Consider the following 26582-nt stretch of genomic DNA (forward strand, 5'->3'; position numbering starts at 1 on the left):
GTAGCCATTATGACTTGCGCGAATTGTCGCAACTTTTTCGTAGCCGTCGCGCCGAGTACAAAGTTTCGGATTCATTTAAGCTTCAGTATCGTGACTTTCCTTGGGCCAGGTTGGAGCTGCAGAGTCCTATGGGAAGCTTCCAAATTCATGCAAAGTCTGAAAGGTTTGCCCGGCGTTTACGAGCGCTCAATATGAAAAAGTCACAACAATATACGAGCAAATCGTAACGGCAACGAAAAAGTCGCGACAATTCGTGCAAGTCATAACGGCTACGAAAAAGTCGCGTCAATTTACGAAAAAGTCGTAACGGCGACAAAAAAAATCGCAAAAAATACGAAAAAGCCGCAAAATGTTCGTTTCCAATCCGAATTTTTCCCATTCGGATTCGTGGATTAGTAAATGTGCCCCTTAGAGTACCTTTTGTAAACCAATATCATAAACTCAGTATAACTATGACAGTTTTCATTCATCCAGGTCATGGTATATGTAGTATAAGTAAATCTAGAGCAACTGGACTTGCTGAGTAATCATTCAAGATGTTCCACTACTCATCCGAGCAGCTTCTTCAGTTTAACTGACTGGTACAGGAACTTTTTGAACTCTTTGATATCCATCCAATTGAGGGGTAACTTGAAAACAGACTTATACAGGAAACCCACTTATACAGATCAATATCTGTTGTTCGATTCCCATTATCTGTTGGAACACTGGGTGTCATTGGAACTCTATACCACGGGGCAGAAAGTGTGACAACTGATACAAAGTACAAGGACAAGAGAAACATTGAAAGCTTGTGGCTACACAGGCTGGGCCTTTAAAACAAAAGCAACTAAGCTCAAAAGGAACACCAAAAGGAATAACCATCCTGACGCACAGATTAGGCGCAATATAGTCATCCCATATGTAGCTGGAGTGTTGGTGAAACTCAGGAGAATTTTCAACAAATCTAGCAGCACACTGGGATAAAAACTGGTACAACCGAAGGATCCAACACCAAAAGAAAAACAAAGCAACATGGTATATGCAGTACAGTGTAGCAAGAAGTGCACAGACCTATACACTGGGGAGACGCAGCAACTGCTCACCAAACGAAAGGCTCACCATAGGTGGGTGTACTCTACAGGGCAAGACTCAGCTGTCTTTCTACACCTAAAATACATAGTACACTCCTCTGAAGATAGCAGTACCAGTCTGAACTGAAGAAGCTGCTTGGATGAATAGTGAAATGTCCAGTTGCTTTAGATTAACTTATCCTAGACATAAACTTAGTAATTAAATTAGAAGAGTGTCACATTCAGCTTATACCCATGTGGAGTAATTTAAGATGCCGCCTTTGATTTTATAAGGGTAGGACTGTGGGATCTTTTGTTCCTCAACCAATGTGAAGGTTAAGAAAAAGCAGTGTAACTTATTTTTTTGTTATGGATTACACACAGCACTTTTATGTATTATTAGCAAAATCATTCATCTATCCACATACTGAAAGACAATACAGATGAGAAGTTATTCTACATGTACTTTAATTTGCTGTAAAAGTATTGACTGCCCGTGTGGTCCCATCTATGTGTGTGAGACCATGCAGATGGTTAAATTCTGCATATCACAGTACAGATTTGCCAATGATTTAGGTGATGAATTTAAACCAGTATTAAAATATTTTTATATAAGGCCATACATCACACTTATTGAAGTTTGATATTTAAGACAATACCACCCCTTAAAAGAGGATGTCATTGTGAACTGAACCTAGAGGGAAGCATGGTGGATACATAAGAAAAAATCCTTCCTTCCTGAAGGGTTGAAACAAAAATTACTATGTCAATGTATATATTCTATTCTATATATATACAGTGGTGTGAAAAACTATTTGCCCCCTTCCTGATTTCTTATTCTTTTGCATGTTTGTCACACTTAAATGTTTCTGCTCATCAAAAACCGTTAACTGTTAGTCAAAGATAACATAATTGAACACAAAATGCAGTTTTTAAATGAAGGTTTATGTTATTAAGGGAGAAAAAAAACTCCAAATCTACATGGCCCTGTGTGAAAAAGTGATTGCCCCCCTTGTTAAAAAATAACTTAACTGTGGTTTATCAATTTCAATTTTCAATTTCAATATCAATTTCTGTAGTCACCCCCAGGCCTGATTACTGCCACACCTGTTTCAATCAAGAAATCACTTAAATAGGAGCTACCTGACACAGAGAAGTAGCCCAAAAGCACCTCAAAAGCTAGACATCATGCCAAGATCCAAAGAAATTCAGGAACAAATGAGAACAAAAGTAATTGAGATCTATCAGTCTGGTAAAGGTTATAAAGCCATTTCTAAAGCTTTGGGACTCCAGCGAACCACAGTGAGAGCCATTATCCACAAATGGCAAAAACATGGAACAGTGGTGAACCTTCCCAGGAGTGGCCGACCGACCAAAATTACCCCAAGAGCGCAGAGAAAACTCATCCGAGAGGCCACAAAAGACCCCAGGACAACATCTAAAGAACTGCAGGCCTCACTTGCCTCAATTAAGGTCAGTGTTCACGACTCCACCATAAGAAAGAGACTGGGCAAAAACGGCCTGCATGGCAGATTTCCAAGGCGCAAACCACTTTAAGCAAAAAGAACATTATGGCTCGTCTCAATTTTGCTAAAAAACATCTCAATGATTGCCAAGACTTTTGGGAAAATACCTTGTGGACCGACGAGACAAAAGTTGAACTTTTTGGAAGGTGCGTGTCCCGTTACATCTGGCGTAAAAGTAACACAGCATTTCAGAAAAAGAACATCATACTAACAGTAAAATATGGTGGTGGTAGTGTGATGGTCTGGGGTTGTTTTGCTGCTTCAGGACCTGGAAGGCTTGCTGTGATAGATGGAACCATGAATTCTACTGTCTACCAAAAAATCCTGAAGGAGAATGTCCGGCCATCTGTTCGTCAACTCAAGCTGAAGCGATCTTGGGTGCTGCAGCAGGACAATGACCCAAAACACACCAGCAAATCCACCTCTGAATGGCTGAAGAAAAACAAAATGAAGACTTTGGAGTGGCCTAGTCAAAGTCCTGACCTGAATCCTATTGAGATGTTGTGGCATGACCTTAAAAAGGCGGTTCATGCTAGAAAACCCTCAAATAAAGCTGAATTACAACAATTCTGCAAAGATGAGTGGGCCAAAATTCCTCCAGAGCGCTGTAAAAGACTCGTTGCAAGTTATCGCAAATGCTTGATTGCAGTTATTGCTGCTAAGGGTGGCCCAACCAGTTATTAGGTTCAGGGGGCAATTACTTTTTCACACAGGGCCATGTAGGTTTGGATTTTTTTTCTCCCTAAATAATAAAAACCCTCATTTAAAAACTGCATTTTGTGTTTACTTGTGTTATCTTTGACTAATAGTTAAATGTGTTTGATGATCAGAAACATTTTGTGTGACAAACATGCAAAAGAATAAGAAATCAGGAAGGGGGCAAATAGTTTTTCACACCACTGTACATAAGGGGAGCTATTCTTCATACTGTGTAAAATGATTAACACCGAATAAATGGTGAAAAATTGAACATTTATCAAGGTGTGTGTTTTATTTTATGATGCACATGAGCTGGATTTGATGCCATTTTTTTTAGACCTTGCGTAATCTATAACAATGCGAAAAATTCAAGATTCAAGTAAGTTCTGACAGAAGTCAAGCATAAAAACCGTGATGGATGAACACCATATTTTCCAACAGCATTTTCAAGCCACTGCTTGCTTTTATGCTAGATTTTAACACAAAGATACACTGTCACTGAAAAACAATAAACAATTATTTATTTGGTGATGCCTGGTGATGTATGGTGTATTTGGTTGCTGTTTTTTACATAGTATAACAGGCTCCTAGGTGTGCTAGTTAAGGTAAAATAGTATTAAAAAACTAGTCCAGAGTGAAAAAGTTATACTTCACTCAACCTCAACCCGGTGAGAAAGTTATTCTTCACTCAATCAATAATGGCACATGGCTTTAGGTAATTTATTTTAACTGGTATATGGCAATGACTTACTTTACTGCAATAAATTGAAAATGACTGCTCCTTTAAAATACCCAGTAAGAATACACACTGTTTTTCAAAGTCAATTTTGATATTCAATATTTGAAAGTCTTTGCAGACAGTTGAGCAAACATGCAAAAATTAAATCTAACCTCTCTGATTACAGGATCATTTTATGTCAGGAAGCCAAGTAGATATTGAGCTGTTGTTCTGGACTATGGGAATCAAATTAACTCATTTGTTGTTTTTGTATCATGTCAGAATTAAGGATGATGAATCTTTGCTCCTTAGTTTAATCTGGAAAGCACAAGCAATTACTATATGTGTTGTAATATTCCAGTATGAGTATACCATCAATACTAGCTGATTCTAATGACTGCATTTATATTACATAGAGAAAATGGCAGGAGTTTCAGATTTCAGATCCCAACATTTCTCTGTTAGGTAAGGTATTGGTACAGATGGAGGTTATGGGTTCAGTTTTTGGAATGCCACAAGCCTCTCATCCGTCCTGGTTATCCCAGACTGCCACCAAGTCAAAGTCCCAATGTTCCGATAGTTTGCTGACATATTATTTATTGCAATTTTCCTGGTTTTCTAGCAGAAACATGTGAACACAGTAACCAGGTAACTTAGGTTGAAAAATGACACATGTCCATCAAGGTCAACCCTTTATGTCCACATGAAACCTGCCTAACTGGTAGTTGATGTAGAGGAAGGCAAAAGATTTGCCTCAACTTTATACTAAGAGCTATTTTCAATAACCCTGTTATTATTTTTCACTTTCTAAAAAGACACCCCCTTTTTAAAGCTATCTAATGTATTTGCCAGTATGACTAATTCAGGAAGAGAATTCTACAACGTAACAGCTCTTACTGTAAAAAACCCTTTCTGAATATTAAGATGGAACCTCATACCTTTTAATCAGAATGGATTCCCTCATGTCTGCTGGAAGGACCTACTGGTAACTAAAGCATTAGAGAGTTTATTATATTTTCCCACTATATATATTATATATAAACAACCCCAACTTGGCCAGTCTTTCTACAGCAACAAATGATTAATTAATGATTTCTATTTAATACAAACCACTTATTTATTGTTTTTTATGGTCTTCGGGGTTTTAATATACTTTAACCATTCAACTTTGTTATGGAAATACATTCTTTTTAGTTATGCATTGCATTATCTAGCAGTTTGATGAACAAGTCTGAATTTGGCAAATGGCAGGAGAACACTAACTGCCTCAGTGCATAATGTATGTAAAGACGAAAAGGAACAACAATAATAATAATGTATGTAAAGGTGAAAAAGGAACAACAGTCTAGAACTGTTTTCCATGTTTTGAACTACGGATTCTGATTTCAGTGACATAAAATTTTGATGTAACAACTTAAACAGATATTTTTTACATTTTAGTTCTTCCTGTTTTATAGTAATGGTTTGGGGATAGCCCCTTTCACTTCCAGCATAATTCCCAATACACAAATGAAATGAAAAGGTACGCTGTGATCAAAGAGACAGAAGTTGAGATAAACTACAATGCAGACTGCCCAAGCTCACTAATACTTTTGTGAATGAATGGAAGCAAATATCAACAGTAATATTCTAAAATCTAGTGTAAATCCTTTACAAAGGAATAGAGGCTGTTACAGCAAAAATAGGGAGGATCAGCTTCATCGTAATAAATTTGTTTTTGGAATCAGATTTTGGAAATGAAGCTGCCTTGACAACTTTGGCCATGCAATGGGCATTAATCACATAAAGATTTATCCTTATGACTGGTAGCCAGACTAGCCATTGCCATTAGCAACCTGTGATAAATATGGTCCTTTAGTTCTATTTCAAAGAGTGGCATGATGTTTAATTTACCTATTGGGTAGGTCCCTCTTGTGCATACACTAATCACTGACCCATAGAACGGAGCAAGCTGGCATCGGGCTGACAATGTCATATCAACTTACCTTTTTGGGGGGGGGGCAGCTTGATTTAAGCCCCCTCACCCAGTCACCTGCATTAACATATCTGTCAACTGTTGTCAGTAATTTGAACCGAAATCTAACCTCCTCTATTGGAATTGTCACACAATGTCCTCTGATATTAGTCCAAAGCATTGAAGCAGGGAGCATGGTACATGGGCAGGACAGAAGCAAGACAGAGGCAGGATGGGTGCAGGGTAAGATTGCCACCTGGCTGCTATTTATTGGCTTAAATGATTCTTGATCCCAATCTTATTAATAAGGAAGAAAGATAAATAAACATGACAGGCAAAACTATGTTTTGTCCGATTATACTGGTGCGTATGGCCAGCTTAAGGCTCAGAGCACAGCACATCAAAGTACTGGGATTTTTAGGGGCTCTTACCCTTAACCTTTGATAAATATGTTCCTAAAAATACCATACAAGTGAATGGAGAATAGTAAAATTTCCTTCTTGAACTTTGCCAATCTCAGTTTTACTTTTTGATAAATAGGTCCCCATGTTTTTCTTTGACACATTGTTAGTCAACTTTAATAAGACCTAAATAGATTACTGTATACAAGAGTAGCACTTACCAAGTAAGACTGCTGTTTTCAGAAAATAGTTATAATAAGTGGGTTTTTGCTTTTATTTCAGTGAAATCATATAAAAGAACTCAATGTCCTTCTAAGAATATACTTATGTGATAATCAAAACAGAATGATACATTTAACAAAAAGTTTCAATGAGTATTACAGAAACTGGCAGCTACATTTGGTATGGAGAATTCTCATAAAAAAATGTGAGCATATGTTGAAGGAAATGCTGAAGGGTAAATCATAAAGCAGATGCAGACAAGTGAAAATAATAGGAATGTTACCTAATGGAATGTTACAGGATAAAATATCTTTCCTTGCCAGTGAAAGGTTTTTAGATAATTGCTCTACACCTTTTCCAAGACGCTCCTTGCTATCAAATACACAATAAATACAGCACAATGATCTCACAGGCCCAGTTAACTCAATGCACTTTCATTTATAGCAGAGCAAGAGGTAAAATATTTGGTATTGTTACCTCTGTATACTCAGTATGGAACTCACTTTGAAATAACCCTTCCTACACCAGCAGTATTTAATTGGTTCTAAATGTTCTATAAAATGAAAGGGGAACTAAACCAACCCATGGATTTTAAAGTCCCCAAAACTGCCCCTCCTCACTTAAATTTATTTCTGACTTTTCCAAGTATGTCTGCGGCTAGTAAAACACCAACCATGGTTTGGGCTGGTATCATAAATTAATAGGAAATATATTTGCTACCCTCTTAAATGGTAGTTCACCTTAGTTGTCTTTTACTATGTTATATGGTCAGATCTTAGCAACTTTTTAATTATTCTTTCATTTTTATAGTATTTAAATAATTTGCATTCTTCTTCTAGCTTTCCAACCTAACCCCTGGCAGTCAAAAAAACTATTGCACTGTGAGGCTACAATTTGTCTGTTAAAGGAGAAGGGAAGGTACAATCATTGGGGGGTGCCAAAATGTTAAGCACCCCCCAGTGATTATAATAGCTTACCAGGGTAGCGGTGAGAGAATCATCCTCTTTCTTATATTGTGTCTGCACATGCAGTAGGGTAAAAAAAGACAGGAGGAAGAGGATTGCTTGTTCGCAGCTACCCCAGGTTGGTGTGGTTTTAGCCTAACAGAAACACCAACCCAGGAAACAAGTTATGTGATTACAATCACTGGGGGATGCCTATCATTTTGGTACCCCTCAGTGATTTTACCTTTCCCTCTCCTTTAAAGTTACAATACAAACAATGTATTTTCTGTTTCCCTGTAGTAATTTATTATTCACTTATACCTAGAAACTACTTTCTACCTGTGATTTGCTTTACTGTGATTACAACCCCAGTCACCCTGTTTTATCATTTCATAGTGGATTGCACAGAATTTGTGGTTCTGCAGCAGTTGGAGTGCTGAAGGGTTGCCTATTCCAGCAAAACAATTCCCTGTGGTGCTTACAAAGAGAATACAAAGTTCATGTGGTTTTGATATCCTGATTCAAATGGTTGGATAAGGCTGTAGTTAACTAGTCAATTTCCCTAAATACACACTGTAGATAGTAATTATAATACTGACACAGGAAAAGGAATATGTTGTGGGATGGCAAAGAACAGAAATTTTAGGTTACATTTAAAATATGTGGTGGTGTTTTTTAGACCACTAAAATTACAGAAGCATTAACCTAACCACCAAATACAGCACAAAACTAAGTTGAATTCCTTCTACTTGTTAGATAAGTATGTTAAAAGTCACAGAGGGCAAGGCACCTCTTTCGCCAACCCCTAGTCCGGAGTCATGTCCCCCTCACTACCTGCCTTAATTTCTTGCAATCTTCAGAGTGGCTGTGTGCACACGTAAGTGCATGCACGCTTGTGTCCAGGGGAGGGGCTGGATAGCTGGGTTGACTAGGGCGCCAGTCAGCTTGGCCTTTCGCTGGATGTTTCATTCACAAAACAGTACTTTATTACTAATTAGGAAAAACAATATTTGTTACCCTACACAGGTTTTCATGAGTTAAGTGGTCAAAGTGACATCCTCACATATACATTTTAACCTCAGTCACACAATACAGAACAATAGCTTTGCTACTATTGGCAAGTTCCTCCAGTGCCTACATCAATTTAAACCCTCTATGTATAATAATCAGGAAACCCTTTGGAACAAGCAACTCTAATGAAAACTGCAATAACTTTTGCAAACTTTGCAACTTACCCCTAAAAAGGTAATTAACAGTATAACAGTCTTGCATTGTGATGTTCAGTAAGCAATTGCCTTTTCAACAGTTCATGTTTTTTATTCTAGCACACTCTTTTCCATGTGAGTTGCATGTAATCATTCACATAATAACATTGACATAATAATCATAGTTTGTCTTCTGTAATAACATGTCTATTGCGGATTACTAACATCTTAGTGCCTTGGTTACAGAGTCTACAATAGAACACTCCATGTAGGATTGATTTCTAAGGGCCAAACATAAGCAAGTGCATAATATAAATACCAAAGGAAAGCCACAACCCAGAGGTTTTTCAACTGTAAATATTTCTGGAATACAGAAAAATGTAAACACAGAATTCAGTTTGTGCTTTACACAGCAACTGAAACTTATACGAAAAAGCAGAGGACGGATTCATAAAGTTAATTTTTGAAAGCCTTGAAAGATTGTAAATTAAGATGAAACAAATATGTATTTTTGTTTATTTGAAAATTGTTTGGAAATAAAAATTACAAATCATTTTTCAAAGCAGGGTTTCTTTGTTGATACAGTAGTACAGCTATGGGATCCATTAACTGAAAAAGCTCCAAATTACAGGAAGGCCATCTCCCAAAGACTCCATTTAGTTCAAAATGTTTACAATGATTTTCATTTTTGTGTAATACTATATATATTTAGTCCTTAGTGATTTTTTAAATATTTAAAATATTTTTTGCAGACTTTAGGTAAGAAAATCCAAATTATGCAAAGATCCCTTATCTGGAAAACCCTTAGGTCCCAAGGATTCTAGATAACAGGATAACAGGTATTGTATAAGCACATATACAATGATGCTGATGTGAATGACAGGTGTTTTACAGAATGTATAAGGAGCTCACCAAGTATTTAACGTTAACACTATAAATATATATAGAGAGAATAATGTAATGCATCATTTAATACTAAAAAATAAAAAAAATAGGTTATAATCACAAACTTGCCATTTATTTCTTGTTTTTCTTGGCTATTGCCTTAACAATTAGCATTTTCAGTAAGAATAGTGCTGACAGAAGCCTCAGCAGGGACAATGTATAAACTTTAGTGCAGGAGAAAGGTGTTGGGTCCTTGGTAGCCCTCACAGTTATTCCATGGACAGAACTTTGCTTTTCTGCAAAAAGGACCTCTTGGGAAGCAAAACTGTTATTCATCATTGTCAGACTTGATTTCTTTATGCAGTGACATTTAACATTTGCCATAGACCAGGTGCTTTTCTACTGCTAATCTGCTCTTAAAAGAATCCGGTTACCTTAAACAGAATAAGTGCATATATCTTAAAGCTAAAAAAAATGTAAAATGTAATAAAATACAGTCTAAATTATGTCTTTATGGGTGCATATCACTACAAACTGAATACATTCATTTATTTTTGCTAAGTACATCTCCAACTTTACATAATGCCCACAATGCAGTTATATACACAAGAGGCATTTTTGGCACCATTTTTATAAAAGCACAATTATCCTTTGTATGTTGCCTTCAAGTGATCCAGATGTTTTTCTCACGCTAGATATTAATTGTGGACTTTCTTTTATCAATAACATTTAGATGCCATAGGTCTTATACCACTTTTGCCAACTTTGCTTGTCTTTCTAGATAAACATTTATTTCACAAAGTGAATTTATTAAAAGCTGTGTTTTCAAAATGGCAACAAAATGATTGCCTTAGAGGATTTACTATCCAATTTACCTACATAACAATACCGGATATTTTGCATGCAACATTGATGATACAGGAGGAAAGCAATTAAAAAATATTAAATGGACTTTGTTCAAAAGCATCCAATCGGGAGAGTTGAACATCAGAATTGGTGCCAAAAAAAGCAAAGACTATTTGAGCATTTCCATTGTAAAAATGTTTGCTTTGTGGGCAAGCACTCTTGTTTAGAAATAGCCCAGCAGTCTAAGGGCTGTGGCACACAGGGAGATTAGTCAGCCACAACAAATCTCCCTTGTCGCGGGCAACTAATCTCCCCGAAATGCCATCCCACCGGTGAAAATGTAAATTGCCGGTGGGATGGCATACGCGGCGCCGCGAACGCCGAAGTTGCTTAAGTTAACATACATAACAAAAATACTGTCTCTGTGTTTGATACCATTGCACTAATGTGCAAGCAGCCTGTATTCCCCAGCCGCTCTCCTACCAGAAAGCTGGCAGAGAGCGAGAAGCGCTTAGTCCCTTTATTCCCCTCCAGCTGTGTAATTTCCCAACAGTGCGGCGTGCAGCGTGTGCGCCGAATACCATATTCACTCCAGTATAAGCCGAGCATTCGTTTTTCAGCACATTCGGCTTATACTCGAGTATATACGGTATATTTTTTACCCTGCGCTACATTGATAAGCCCCAAGAAAGGCAAAACTGGTCTATAGTTGGGAATCTGATCAGCTATTATCCTGGCTTCTGCTTTAAAAACCCAGTGGGTGAGCTTTAGCCTATTGGATAAACCCATGTAAATGGGATTTTCTTGGAGTCCTTTAGAATTCATTCACAGAATTCCTTTTGTTTATTTGTATATTTTTTAGAAACCCTTTAATAAAGATGCAGGTTGGGACCAATCATGCTGCTCTTTTAAATCCAGTTAAAACAAGGGTTTTGCCCACCTTTCATCTGGGTTGACTGTGCTTATATTAACAGCAAGTTTTAAAGTACATTTGACATGACATATATTGAATAATAGATGCACTCTATCATGTCATTACTGTTTACTGTACTTTTTAGCCCATCTCATAGCTCATGGGGTCATTTCAGACTTCTGTCTTAATATGCATACTAAAACAAGAATAACCACATTTACTGAATCATGTATCAACTTAATGCATACAGTGTTTGAACTTGTATATATGTGTTGCACAGAAGCCTTACTTACATATAAGTACCCAAAAGGAATAAACTGAATATTTGAATAAGACTACTTTCAAAATCCCTTCCCATCTAATCCCATGTTGCTGTAAAAAAAACCAAAACACATAATGCAGCTGTATATTTTTCTAGACCATGAAGTGTAATGTAAGTGTAATGTAAGATCAGTTTTGTCATTCAGCACATTTCCATTAGTTGCTCTGGTTTTCCAGAAAATACATGTATATGTATATATTTGCATCTATGTATATATATATATATATATATATATATATATATATATATATATATATATATAAACAAAATGAAATACTGGCACTCACGTATAATCCACAGCTTGGCCTGGGTGCAATCTTCAAAGTCAAAACGAACACAAGAAGGAAAAGCCGCACTCACAGGACTTAAGTGCAAAAATAAAAAACTTTTAATGGTAAATCAGTGAACTGACGTTTCGGCTGAACACCTCAGCCTTTCTCAACTTTGAGAAAGGCTGAGGTGTTCAGCCGAAACGTCAGTTCACTGATTTACCATTAAAAGTTTTTTATTTTTGCACTTAAGTCCTGTGAGTGCGGCTTTTCCTACGTGTGTATATATATATATATATATATATATTTTGTGTGTGTGTGTATGAATGAATGAGTGTGAATATGTGTGAGTGTATGTGTGTGAATGAGTATAAGTATATTTATTTTTAGGCTCTGTTAAGATTCGATGCATGCATTAAGTGTAGAAGTTGTAATTAACCACAGACTGTGGATCCAAAGTCTTAATACAATTAATTTTCAACTTTATGAATAAAATATGAGCCCACATTTTCATGCGGGTTTGAGACAGATACAAGTTACCCACATTAAAGATTCTGGACCCTTTGAAGATTACTTTGCAGTCGCTGCTTACTACAGCTGAAAAGAGCATAGCCAAATGTGCGCACCGTACAATTTCAGCTCAATTTCACAGTTGACAGCAGCTCAGAGAAAGGGAAGCCAATAAAAAGGTTTTCTGTAAAGCAGTTTGCTTTGTATTCATACAACAGACAACTGAGCAGTTAAAACTAGAAGGGTAGATTCATGCAAATGAAATTCCTTTAATACTGCAATAATGATATAATATAGTAATTATAGAGTATGCAGTGGTTATTTGGGGGAGACATTTTCTACACTGTGCTGCTGTGCTGTGTGGTTTGTTTATAACCAAGGTAGACAAAATAATGTATATACCAAAACATTTTATATTGTTATAAATATTATAATTTCATTACATATTATATTATATTATAAGCTCTGTTGAGCAGGACCATCTTTACCTATATCAGTTATCACGTGTATTTTTTGTATGTAATCTGTCTGTTCAATATATACACCCTTCTATTGTACAGTGTTGCAGAATATGTTGCCACTTAGTGTTTATAATAACAGTAAGAACAACGTCAGAGTTCATTTACAATAGGAGGACAAGCTGCAAAAAAATGGTACAATCTTCATGTTTTATCCTCATAATAAGTCAGGTGCAATTCGTGCAAGGCACAGAGAATAGCTTGCATTGTGCTATAGGTAAGCCTAAGTGCTTTGTGTATGATGCTGCAAGGGCTACACTGGTGCCTTGCTTAGTCCCCCAGCACCAGCACATACCTATAGCAAATGAGCTATTTTGCTTACCCTATATCATCTGCATAACCCATAAAAAAAAGACTGGATACATTACCACAGGGATTAAATGACACACCCGTGGAAATAAAGGGTATATACCGATGCCAGTGCAAGATGGCAGTGTCTACACATCAGTGACATATAGGTCCATGTGGTCAGTCGAGAATAATAAGTGTTTTGGCTGCACAAAGGTATAACTGTATCATTTTGGCACACAGAGCACAATACAATTACAATTTTCACAGTATGGAACTCTTTGCCATATACAATCCGAAAGGCACCTTCTGTGGATGTAGTTAAAAGCAGACGCAAGACATCTGTTTAGAAGCATCTTTTCAATCTGTAATGTATTAAAGGGGTTGTTCACATTTAATTTAACTTTTAGTATGTTATAGAATGGACACGTCTAAGCATCTTTTCAATTGGTCTTTATTATTTATTTCTTATAGTTTTTGAATTGTTTGCCTTCTTCTTCAAACTCTTTGTAGCTTTCAAATGGGGGTCACCCACTACAGTTGTATGGTTATTGTTACTTTGTATACCTTTTTTCTATTTAGCCCTTCTCATTTTCATATATCACATATATCAATCTTCTTTAAACCACTTTCTGGTTGCTAAGGTAATTTGGACCCTAGCTACCAGATAGTTGTTATAACTCTTTTAAAAGATGGAAAGAGGCAGAAGAAGAAGAAGGCAAATTATTCAAACGCTAAAAAAATTAAGACTAAAAGTATGTCCTGGGCACACCATTTTTAAAAATACGCACACAACTTTAAAATGTGAGCAATAAGGGATTAGGGGGAATATTGATCAGTGCTACTACCATTCCTGTTAAGACATTACCCTTGAATTTTCCTTCTGTACTGGCAGTCTCCACACCCAATTGTGCAAAATGCATAAGGAGGGTGGAGTATGGGGACCATGAGGCACTGGGAAGCACCTGTTTGTCAGTATACTATGATTTGTTTTTTGCAATTTTGCATTTTTTTGTTAACAATTTAAGCCAATACATGGTTGATTGTTTCACTGTTAAATTTCACTGGTTGTTTGGTCCATTTAAATCCCTGATATCTTCATAAAACTTCCTTAGACTAACTAGATAGTCATATTTTCAGTAAAAGAACATGCAATTAGATATAATCAGGAGATAACAGATATCAAATAAAAATACTGAATGCAGCAACCAGACAAATTATATTTTAGGTTTAGAAAATAAGATATATAAAGGTGTCATTTGAAACTGTATGTCATAAGACCAAGCGAACATGTTCTATCAGCATTTATTACCAGTGTCGGACTGGGGTGGCAGGGGCTCACCAGAAAACTTTACACTCTGGCCCAACTTTTTAAACAATTTTTCCTTTACTCTTAACTCGCCTTCTTTATTCTCTTAATTACATATCTGTACATATTATTAACTATCCTTATTTTCATTTCTTTTCTTTGTTTTCATATAGAAATGAGGAATGACCATGGCATAGGCATACAAAGCTGGATAAGCAGAAGGGCCCACTGACACCTGGGCCCACCGGGAGTTTTCCTGGTATCCTGGTGGTACAGTCAAACACTGTTTATTACTCATAATAGGATCTATGATCTATTCTAATACTAATTCTAATACAGTAAAGACATAAAGAAGTTACATAAAGATACATGTGTTTTTATTTTGCATTAACGTGCTCCTTCATTACATCTCATGGGCAAAAAGCCATGGCCTCATTGATGAATTTACATTTTCATTCAAAACTACTGAAATCATTTGTATTTATGCATATGCCATAAAGGTAGGCATTAAGGTAGGCATGGCCTCATTGATGAAATGAAGACCTTGCAGTGAAGACCTTTTCCTTTTTTGTATCCTTTAAATGTCAATCCCTTAAAGACATACCTAGTGCCTTATGTGAACTTTTATTATAAACAACCAAGACTACTGAAAGTATTTTACTGTGCTAGCCTCAAAAAAATGATTTTAATAATATAGAACAGGATTTATTAAGATGTATTACATAGGATACATCTGTTTTCATTTTGCATATAAACGTGCTCCTTTCTTACATCTCATGGGCAAAAAGCCATGGCCTCATTGATGAATTCACATTTTCATTCAAAACTACTGAAATCATTTGTATTTATTCATACGCCATAAAGGTAGGCATTAAAGAGATGGAAAGTGTCTGAATTATGCATATATTTAACATGTTCACACAGTCGCACCCCCCCCCCCCCCAATAGTTAAGCCAGTTCTATAGATATTACTCTGTCTAGAATCAAATTTTGGGTCCCAGGGCTACAAGCTTATCAGTGTGCCACCATTTAGCCCGTGTCCAAATATACATTATACATATGCTTGATTTACAGAAGTTAAATGAATATGCAGACACCTCCAGAATAATGCACTTATGCCATTATTCTTATACTTTTTCTGTTTCCTTTTTTACCTTTTTATGCAATTTACTATACATGTAATTTTAAATTCCTATCTGGTTACTAAGGTAACTGACTCTAGCAAACCACAAAGCAGACTGATTGCAAGGCTATGCTTTTGTTGTAATTACTGTATTGCTTATATTTCTATTCAGAAACTATACCTTCTTTGCTCTGGCATTCCAAATAGTTCCTGGTTCCCATAGCCATTGAGCCATAGACAGCAGTATAAATGCTAAACTTTTTTTTTTTATTATTTGAAACCCATATTCCCAAATGGCACTCATATAACAATTAACATATGTGGACTTTTATTGAAATCCCAGCAAACATTTTGGGGACATGCCTCTTCTTCAAGTGCATTTCAACTGTTTGTTTAAATAAAATAAAAAAGACAAGACATGGTCTTGCATGTTAAGGACCAGTAATGCTATAAAAATACTTCTGGCTGTTCATTCAGGACCTAATTATAAGCTAAACTACTTGGCAACAAATGTTTATTTTATATGAAAAAATATTTTGTTCTACAGTGCTAAGGAGAATACGATTTGTATTTTACTTAGTTTTTCTATCATCTGCTATGTAAATGTGTGCCCCATAGCCCAATTCTAGCTGAAACAGCTGCCCCCATAACTGCATAGCAGTTTATATACATAAACTGCAGCAGTGGTTCTGAAGCAACCACATAATTTTCAGCTTTTAAAGTATATTTTTAACTGCACACGAACCCCTTCCTTATTTGGCATTATTTTAAGAACATAAATAGTAACTCAGTACAATAAGATATGCAGTGTCCCAAGAATTAAAATAGAAGTAAACCATTAAAATGTAATGCCATATTTTACATACTGAACTTATTGCACCAGCCTAAAAGTTCAGCATCACTATAGTAGTTATGATCCAGGCCTTCAAAGTTGTCACAGGAGCTCCCCATCTTGGATCTTGTTGGAATTGTCAGTGACACTTGCATGCTTAGTGTGAGAAATTATCAAACAGAAATTGTTTTTGGCCTGTCATATAAACTGATACTACGGGACTAATTATCAGCCTGATGCTAATTGCACTGGTTTCAGTGATGCCAGTAATCTGAATTATTTAATAATCAACCTTATATGCTGATTCTATATATACAGGATATTGTGCATCAGTCCCTAAGCTCAGTAACTGACAGCAGCACAGAGCATGTGCAGTGAATCAACAGAAAACAAGATGGGGACCTACTGGGGCATCTTTAGAGGGTGGTGGTTGCCTTGAGCTGATACAGGAGCCCAAAACATAATGTACAGCAATTATAGGCTACTTCTTTAGTTAAGCTCCAGTTGTCCTTAAACATATATCCCTTTATCAAGCCATAAACCACACATAATCACATAAAGCAAACAGATCTTCGTATTACAACATGCAGAGAAAATTACATCATAATCATCGCCATGAAAACCAAAGAAACAATCGGTATTGCCAGAATGATCAGAAATAATACATGGACCATGCTGAGTTCACTGATTTTATGATTAAAAGAACACAAGGACTAGCATTATTATAATTATGGAATAAAATAAACAAATATAACAGCCTATGTTATTAGCTGTGAAAACAAATCAGCGTCACACAGCAACCAATCTCAAATGAGCTTAGATTGTTCCAGTGCAGCTACAACATTTAAAGCAGCCCTCTGATTGGATCCTTTACAGTTTTTCTTTACAATGTTGTAATTCTGGTAATTCCATCAAAATGATTGCTTGATTTGGCCCAGACAACAAAGGTTACACTGTGATTTCATTCCTGTGGTTAACTCTGAATGCTGTATATGTTCTTGTGGAACTTTCATGAATATACCTCAGATCCTACGCATTCTGTGTTTCCAATCCATCTTTTCTGTGTGTGGTTTAGGAGCTGAAGGGCCTGTGGTATTTATCTGAACAAAAATAACCCTGAAAGCTATCTACAGCTTGGTTTCCTAAACATTTATAACATTCATTTTTCCTAACCTATTTCCATTTAGGCAATCATTGGAGATTCCAGGCCATAAAAAAGGGAGTGGCTCGAAGACATAAAACCTTTTCCAATTTTTCTTCAAACACAAACATCTTGATCATCAATTGTTTTAAATGTCAAAGGGTGGAAATGCTTCTGTGAAGTACACAGCTTTTAAAAAATGCTTTGGAACACAGACTGTTGTTACAAAAGCCTTTGAAGTCATTGCTATAATACATGTTGCTCAGAAATTGCTAAATATATTTTGTTTGTAGTGATGGTATAACGTTTGGGAAGTAAAAGACTAGACTAAAGAAAGGTTTTTTTATGAGACAATAAATTAAAATAGTAGTAAAGTTTGTTATTCTTTCTGCCCTTTGTAGACAGTCAATCATAGCAAGATCAATAAAAGGGACATGGGTGTGTGAGGGAGCATGTGGTAGATGGCGACCAAGCGTTAATAGGTTTTGCAGATTTCCTAATCCAATCCATCTTTGGTGCCTGTTTTGGCCAATATTTCTCTTTTGGGAAGTTGCTACACATTCCTTTATAATGGCAAATGCATTCTCTGGTCTAAATCAGTGTGGAATGTTCACCTTTATTAAATATAGACTGACCTTAGGGTCTGTGTAGCACTACCCTGGCAGGTAAGTATTTTAAAAGCAATCCATTCTTGAAATTAAACCAAATTGTAAATATTGTTTAATTAGACAAATCTGTCTATATAAAAAATCTATAATAAAAGTGAATATCCCATTTAAATAAGAAAGATGCAATAAAGTATTAAAAGGGGATGTCTAACCTAAAAAAAAATAAGTATTTTTTTCATAACTAAAGAAAATGTAATTCTAAGCCACTTTCCAGTTTATATTTTAAAAACATTTTCAATTATTTTAGTTTTTCATAAATTAAACTAACAGCCTGTCTGTCTTTTGCTATTTATAGCAAAATACATAATGGCAATACATTCTCTGGTCTAAATCAGTGTGGTAAGTTAAAGGGGATGTTCACCTTCATTGCATTTTTCCAATATAGACAGACATAAGGATCTATGCAGCACTACCTCCGCAGGTAGATATTTTGAAAACAATCAAATGTATTAAATTAAACAAATTGTAAATATTAAGTGGCATATCTGCCTATATACAAAAACTGCAATAAAGGTGGGCATCCTCTTTATTAAATAAGAAAGATGCAATAAGATATTTAAAGGGAATATCTAACCTAAAATAAAATGTGTTGCTTCTTTTTATTGTTAAAGAAAATGCAATTCTAAGCCACTTTCATGTATATATATATTTTTTTTTATTTTATTTTTTTTTTTAGAAACATTTTAATCATTTTAGTTATAAAATAAATAAAATTGACAGTCCATGACTACTCTTTGTCATTCCCTTCTTAAACTGCCAGACTACAGAAACAGTGTAATAGACATTCTCTCCCCTCCAGCCTGGATTCCCACAATGCGTTGCACACTTTTGTTAATCTCCTTCTTCTCAAATCTGTTAATTACAGGCATGGCGGGAATTGAAAGAGAAGTGACTACCTATACAATGTTGCAATGGTATAAGTAGTCAGGAATTTGTAAGAGTCTGACACATACTGCTTTCAATAGCAATTAGACATAACTTGATGTTATTTAATAGCAATTAGAAATAACTTGATTTATAATTAATGTAATTGAAAAGCTGCTTAGAATTAGAAAAAAAAGTGCATACAGCAGTGGGTAAACACATAGTGCTGCTCCACTTAGATGGCTGGCATGGGAGTAGGTAAGGATTAGTCTAAGAGGTGGCGATAGAAAATTATGTTGAGTGACCTATTAAAGAATCTTGCCAAACTGCAATATATATATCAGTAAATATTGCCCTTTTACATCCTTTCCCTTGATGCACCATTTAGTGATGGTCTGTGTGCTCCCTCAGAGATCACATGCAGCTCTAACTGTAACAGGAAGAAGTGTGGAAGCAAATGACAGAACTCTGCCCATTGATTGGCTGATGTGGCCTAGCATGTATATGTGCCTTGGCTTGTTTGTGTGCACTATGAATTCTATCATCCCAGGAGGTGACCCTTAATTCTTAAAATGGCAATTTCCTATTTAGGATTACCCAATAGCACATACTATTAATAATAAACTTTTTGTTTTTTTCTTGAAGTCCCTGTGTGTGTGGCGTTCCGTTCTTTTAATATTAAAAAAAAGTATATATTTATGAAACTGGTTTATTTAGATGAAGCAGGGTTTTACATATGAGCTTCTTTATGCAATATATTTTTATAGAGACCTACATTGTTTGGGGGTATAGTTTTCCTTTAACGTCAAGCAAGTCATAAACATAAATATACTGATAATCTTAATATAACAGTACTATATGAAATGAATGAGCATAACTGTTTTCTGAAATAAATTTATTGCACCAATGATTTTTTATTTAATTTTCAGGCAATGAACTATGCATCAACTAAAATATAGAATAGCTATTTAGTTTAAATATGTGTCATTGATAATGTATCACTGCATTGCCTTCTATGATACAAACAGAAAACACTGCCATATATATGATCAAGATTAAAAGGTAAAGTAGACGTAGCATTTGCTTTTATATGAGTTGGTGCCAAATGGTTTAATAAACTTGGAAACAGGTAGGGTCCTCTTTACCATCTGTATCAATCAGTATACGTATGTAATTTGTATGTTCAATGTATTCACTCCAATATTTCATGGTGCTGTTGAATATGTCAGTGCATTTTCAATATATTTATATAGTTTCACTTAAGGATTTAACCACAGAAATATGTATTGTACTATACTCCCTACACATATACTCACACACATAATGTTTGCTAGCTACATTACATTTCATTATTATTATAGCAACAAACCACCAACAGCAAGAAATTAGAGCTTGTTCAGCAATCTATAGTCTTTTGCCAGAGCTGTTCATTTTGGCACTGAACACTTGCTTAGGTGGTGAAACAGCAGAGTGAGTGCCAAATGCATCATGCTGACACAATCTGTTTTTGTTTGGAATTGATTAACCCGTTTTCCCCACACATAGTAATGGTTTGCTTCCCACATGCATATTTATGATAGAAAGCCAGACAGCAAGGGATATGATAAATAATTATTGCAAATTCGGATAGCACAGTTGCTGAGTTCTTGCATAGATAATGGTTTAAATCCTTTCTATAGCATGAATCTCCTACCTATGTTGTGCAATAAATAGTTTTCAGCAAAACAGTACATGCACGTTGAAGCTTGCTCCTGTACTTAGCACAACTGCAGGCGGATTCAATATGAGACATGAACTGTACACAGAACATGCCAGTGTCCTGAGTAAACAAAAAGAGTTACAGAACACTGTCCCAGCCCTATAACACCTGAGTTTAATATGTTGTATATGAACTGCATCAAGTATGTGACCCTTATCAGCTTCAGTGCTGAAAAGAATTTTAAATCAGGTACAGATCTTTTTTTGAAGCCCATCAGTAAAGACAATGACTAAGGGGAATATTTATTATGCTGTGTAAAAGATGGAGAGAAAATTTGCCACACATCGCCAGGCTTCGCCATGTAAAAACGGCGTAAAACCTGCGTAAAATCGGCGTAATTTTTTTTACGCGTTTTTTCTTCCACCGGAACTTATGGAAAATAATGGCGTAATATCTGGCGTAATATACAGCGTTCAGATGGCAATCTTTTCCATTTATTTTACACAGCTTTTTACTCCTATATTCATTCCCTGCATATATCTTTTCCTGTCATCTTCCCCTAATGCCCACTTTGATATCACCCTGCATGTTTATTCTTACCTCGCGATTTTCTAATACCTATTCCACCTTATGTCCACTACTACCCTGCTTCCCGTGCCAAGATCTGTCCTTTTCTTCCACATCCATCCACATTCCATTCTATCTCTCCTTGCTTTTCTGCCTCTCCTTGCTGTTGCAACATTTGAAATGTTTTCTCTCTTCTCTACAACCATTTTATTTATAACCGTTATATCATATACCGTATATACTCGAGTATAAGCCGAGTTTTTGAGCACCAAAAATGTGCTCAAAAAGTCACCCTCGGCTTATACTCGCGTAATACTCGTGGATAAAATGTATACCCCCGTGGGTGTCCGCTCGCACCCCCGCCACCAACCCCCCTCGTGCAGGTACCTTGCTTGGGCGCTGTACCGCTAACATCTAGGCATAACTCAAGGGCATAGGCAGTCGCACCACCTTCCCTAACATGCGCGCACACGAAATATAGTGTACCTGTGCGCTAAATGTGAGGACTTTTGTGCGGGGATTTCGGCGCTGAAGAGAATGCGATTGAAGTAAAACTGGCTTGGTTTGAAAGGAAAGCTCCCCAGCAGAGGAGAGCAGGGCAGCCGAGACGGTACCAATACGACGGGCACGGTAAGCTTAGGCAGCGCTGGGAGATGTTCCTGTCAGGTTGCCGAATCTTTTCCAGGTCACGACCCCTCTTCGCCGTGCGCTCGTATGCCACAATCCGGACACAGTGACAGAGGAGCATGTGCCTCGGTCCCCAGCAGCTTCAACCAGCCCCGCTCCCAGCCTACAGTAAACACCCGCCGCTACTCCGAGGCTAAGCTGCAGCACAAGCAGCCCATTGCGTTGTCTGTGGTGGTGGTTGGTTGCTAAGCAAAAAAACCACCTTCTAGTACTTCATTGGTTATAGAGGGGAAATTGCCGGCTGCTGGAATCCTCAGACAGATGAATATTAGGGATTTGAACTGGTTGCATAGAACTCAGGACCCGGACTGTGCCTTAACTTGAAAGTGGCTGCTCCCAGCCAAAGAGCAACTCAGCCTTAAATGTATTGCACCCCAGTGCTTTGGCACACCAGGCAAACCTCCATGGCTGCATAAGGCCCCTGTGAACCTGCACAAACTGTAAGTCTACCCTGATGCACTCTCTTAGTAAGAAAGCTGGGCCCCTTGGGGGCAAGATTTGGTAGGTAGATCCACTATCAGGGCTGTGCACCAGGAGGCTAAAGTACCAGATGCTTCACTCCAAAGAGATTTTTGGGCCTGTCTAGTCATGGGCATCATGCACTTCTCAGCATCATGTAATTGTAGTATCATGTAAGCCCACCCTAGGCTTATACTCGAGTCCATACAGTTTTCCAGTTTTCTTAGGTAAAATTAGGTACCTCGGCTTATATTCGGATCGGCTTATACTCGAGTATATACGGTATATATATTAGCATGCAAGCCTATTCCTAATATTCTTGAACACATGAAGAAAAACACAAACGTGAAATTGTACGTGGAAAAAAAAATATATATACAGGTATAGAATTGTTTGTCCAGAAAGCTCAGACTTTCGGCATGCCATCTCCCATTTTAGGCAAATAATTCTTAAAATATATGATTTTTACAAATAATTTCCCTTTTCTCTGTAATTATAAAACAGTAGCTTGTACTTGATGGTAACTAAGATGCATGAATCCATAGTGATAGTAAAACAATCCTTTGGGTTTATTTAATGTTTAAATACATTTTAGAAACCTTAAGGTGGCCATACACCTTGGTCGCAGGAAAGATTGTTCATTCCCTCCACTGACGAGCTGAATCGTCAGATATGGAGGTAGAAAAAAATAGGGATTCTACCTCCACCTGACGATTCAGCCCTAAACGCAGAATCTTTCGTCCCGCCTGATCGATGAGACAACCAATATAAAACGCTCCTGCGATATCGGTCGTCTCATCAATCCACCATACATCCACCAAATATCATACCAAACAATATCAGTACTTGTATGGCCACCTTTATGGTGGTCCAAATTATGGAAAAGATGCCTATACCGAAAAAAAAAAAACAGGTCCCAAGTGTAGGTTAACAGGGGGGCTACAAAGGCCAAGGCCCACTAGGGTTTTTACTGGTGATTAAATATTAGATCCCTAATATCATGATGTTGTAAGTAAAGAACAGGAAACCCTGAACTATCCAAATGTTGCAGATACACTATCCAGCATTCACTTTGCCCTCACCCCCAACTACCAGATGAGCTGCTGACGTGTCCACTCTTGGTGGAAAGGACAGTGACACATGTTATAGTATAAATGTAATTTCAGCAGGTCAAGTATTAGAATAATATATGTGCAAAAAATGTTGATGTATTGTGCTTTTTTGTCAACACTGAATTTACCTTGTTTGTAAACAGACAGAATTTTTCTAATACTACTGTAAAAAGAACAAATGGCTTGTAAACTGTACAACTGTGCGTGCCAGTTGTTCGTAAAATATGAGGAAAACGATGGCCTGACATTCTTTCCTGCAGCACAATACACACTTCTACAGAAATATAATCTATTTAATAAATAAAAGATGTTTTTAATATATCCATCTATAAGAAACAGACTCACTGAAGCTTCGGTATTCCTTTCTTCAAAATGTGTTCCCAGGTTTTTCAGACTGAGGTTCCACAGCATAGCTTGATACATTAAAAAGTCATGGAGTATTGGAGTCTTTAAGCTCACTTCCCAATGACCTGTTGATTTAAGACAGCTGTGGATCAAGGGGTAAAATCTTATGGGGTGAAGGATTATTTCATGAGTACAGTTCCTTAGGCAATTAAATGAAGAAATAGAGATGAAAGCACTTTATTTTATTAAGATTCAACACTACTGAGAAATTGAGGCTCCAAAGTTAATTTCAACTAAACTGACCCATGTGCATGACAAATAAAATACTTTTTTCCTTTTTTTAAAAGAAACTCTAGCCAAAATATTAATGTTTTTTGGGTAAGGAGATTTTTAGTTAAACTGCTTAACATATTTTAAATTGTTAATTTTCTTTAAATGTAATGTTATTTAAAACCCATTGATACTAATAATGTATTTTCAATATAATAGGCTCATGAGCTGATTCTGTGATAGCGATGCCTATAAACTTTATAGGGCTTATTTATGAGCCATAGACACAGCCCCAGGAATGAAAATAGGTGCATAATTGCACCATTAAATTGGCATTCACAAAGCATGTGTGCTTAAAGTAGAAGGAAAAGCTAAATCACTGGGGGATGCCAAAATGTTAGGTACCCACCAGTGATTGTAATACCCAAAACCCCCAGCTGGTGCTCTTGTTAGGAAAAAACTGCACTGGCAGCTGTGTATGTGAGCTAACAATCCTTTTTCCTGATTCGGTCTTTGTGCGCAGTAGAGCGAAAAGCCGACTAACAAAAAAGCCAGCTTTTTTGCTCAACTGCGCATGCATTAGCCCTGGGCTTCAGAAGAAAGAGGACAGGAGGAACACTCGCTCGCATATAAGCTGGCATGGTGCAGTTTTCTACAGGAGGCAGCAGCCAGGGCTAAGCAATTACAATCACTGGAGGTACCTAACACTGGGTCTGATTTAGCCTTTTCTTCTTCCTTAAATGCACTCCTCTACACTAGCGCAATTTACTTGCTGATACATAAGGCACAGCATGCTTTGGCGCAAGGAAGCGCTGAAAGTAAAATCTGCCTTGATCAGACATTAACTACAATACTAAATTTGTGTGGGACTACAGGTGCTCAGTGTAGCCCAAACTGAATTACATGCAACTGAAGTTCATTTAAGTGTATGATCATGTTGCCTCTCCATGCTGACCCTTGCCTATGATATTCAGTCTATTATTTGAACCTTATGATTATTTCCCTAACAAACCCTCAGTTGTATGCAGATCCTAAAACTCAGATATTATTTTATTAAAATACAAAAAAAATATTTAGAGTGTAAATAAAGCCTGCAACATCCACACTGTGACACTCTCCTACATACACAGTTGCACCACAGGTGGTGACTGTCACAGGGGGAGGAGCAGTAACCATACAGCAGAACCCCGACTGTCTGGGCCCCCATCTACCCCCCACACACACACACTTTCACTGGGTCTGCTGTATGCTAGTTAGGCCACTGCCTACATAATTGAGCAATATAAAAGCTAAATGTTTTTAAAATAATGTGTACATATAATTAAAGTCAGCTATCCTTCAGCCAATGCCGTACCTTCTTCAGATATGTTTATCAGCTGGCTACTGCTACATAATTTTTAGAGTCAGAATCAGCAGTGTACCAACATATATTGTACTGCTTTCAATAACACACAAATAAAATAAATCTAAAACCATAAAAAAACATGGAAAATAATACCAGTGTTCCTATAACTATTTCTTCTTTACTCATAGCACTGGAATGTCTTAAGGTGGACATACACGCACCGATAATATCGTACGAAACCTCGTTTCGTACGATATTCGGTGCGTGTATGGTATGTCGGCGAGTCGACCAATATCGCAGGAAGCTGCTGATATCGGCCGACTCGCCGATCGGACCAGTTGGAAAATTTTGATTGGGCGCCATAGAAGGCGCCTGATCAAAATCTCCCTTCAGAGCTGAATCGGCAGAAGGAGGTAGAAATCCTATTGTTTCTACCTCCTTACCTGCCGATTCAGCCCTGAATGGTGTGTGGCACATCTGACGATGTTTCGTGCGACCGATGGTCGCACGAAACATCGTCAGATCGCCACGTGTATGGCCAGCTTAAGTTTTACCAGTCAGGCTGGTATAATAACTTCTCCATAGCATTAGGAAAAATAATGAATCAGGGTACTACAGTACACAATATGAGTTAACAATCTATCTTACTGAAATATATAATACCTACATACATACATACATGGAATACATACCATCATTTCAGGATCCAAGTGTGTACCAGCTAGGTGCAAGGATGGACATTCTGTACTAGAGATAAATCTCAGCATCACTATATTTCTTTAATAGCTGGGGCCAAGGAGGGAGACAAAAATGTCTTTGAAAGCACATGACCACCTCGCTTAGTCCTGCCAAAATTGACATCTACCTTACATGTCAAACGCTCCAATAA

The 26582-nt window shown here is 37.0% G+C and overlaps 1 protein-coding gene across 5 annotated transcripts in view; it reads right to left on the bottom strand.

Annotated features, from left to right (window-relative positions):
* bmpr1b (bone morphogenetic protein receptor type 1B) overlaps positions 1–26582 on the bottom strand; it is a 244543-nt gene that overhangs the window by 122667 nt on the left and 95294 nt on the right. Inside the window, exon 1 of one of the 5 annotated variants that reach the window (XM_031902007.1) lies at positions 24079–24097. The exons of the other annotated variants lie outside the window; for them this stretch is intronic. The gene's annotated coding sequence lies outside the window, so the exon portion shown is untranslated. Of the gene's footprint in view, positions 1–24078; positions 24098–26582 lie in introns of those variants that run through there. 5 annotated transcript variants of the gene reach the window in all.

This window comes from Xenopus tropicalis, chromosome 1 (assembly GCF_000004195.4).
Source record: "Xenopus tropicalis strain Nigerian chromosome 1, UCB_Xtro_10.0, whole genome shotgun sequence".
Lineage (NCBI taxonomy): Eukaryota > Metazoa > Chordata > Amphibia > Anura > Pipidae > Xenopus > Xenopus tropicalis.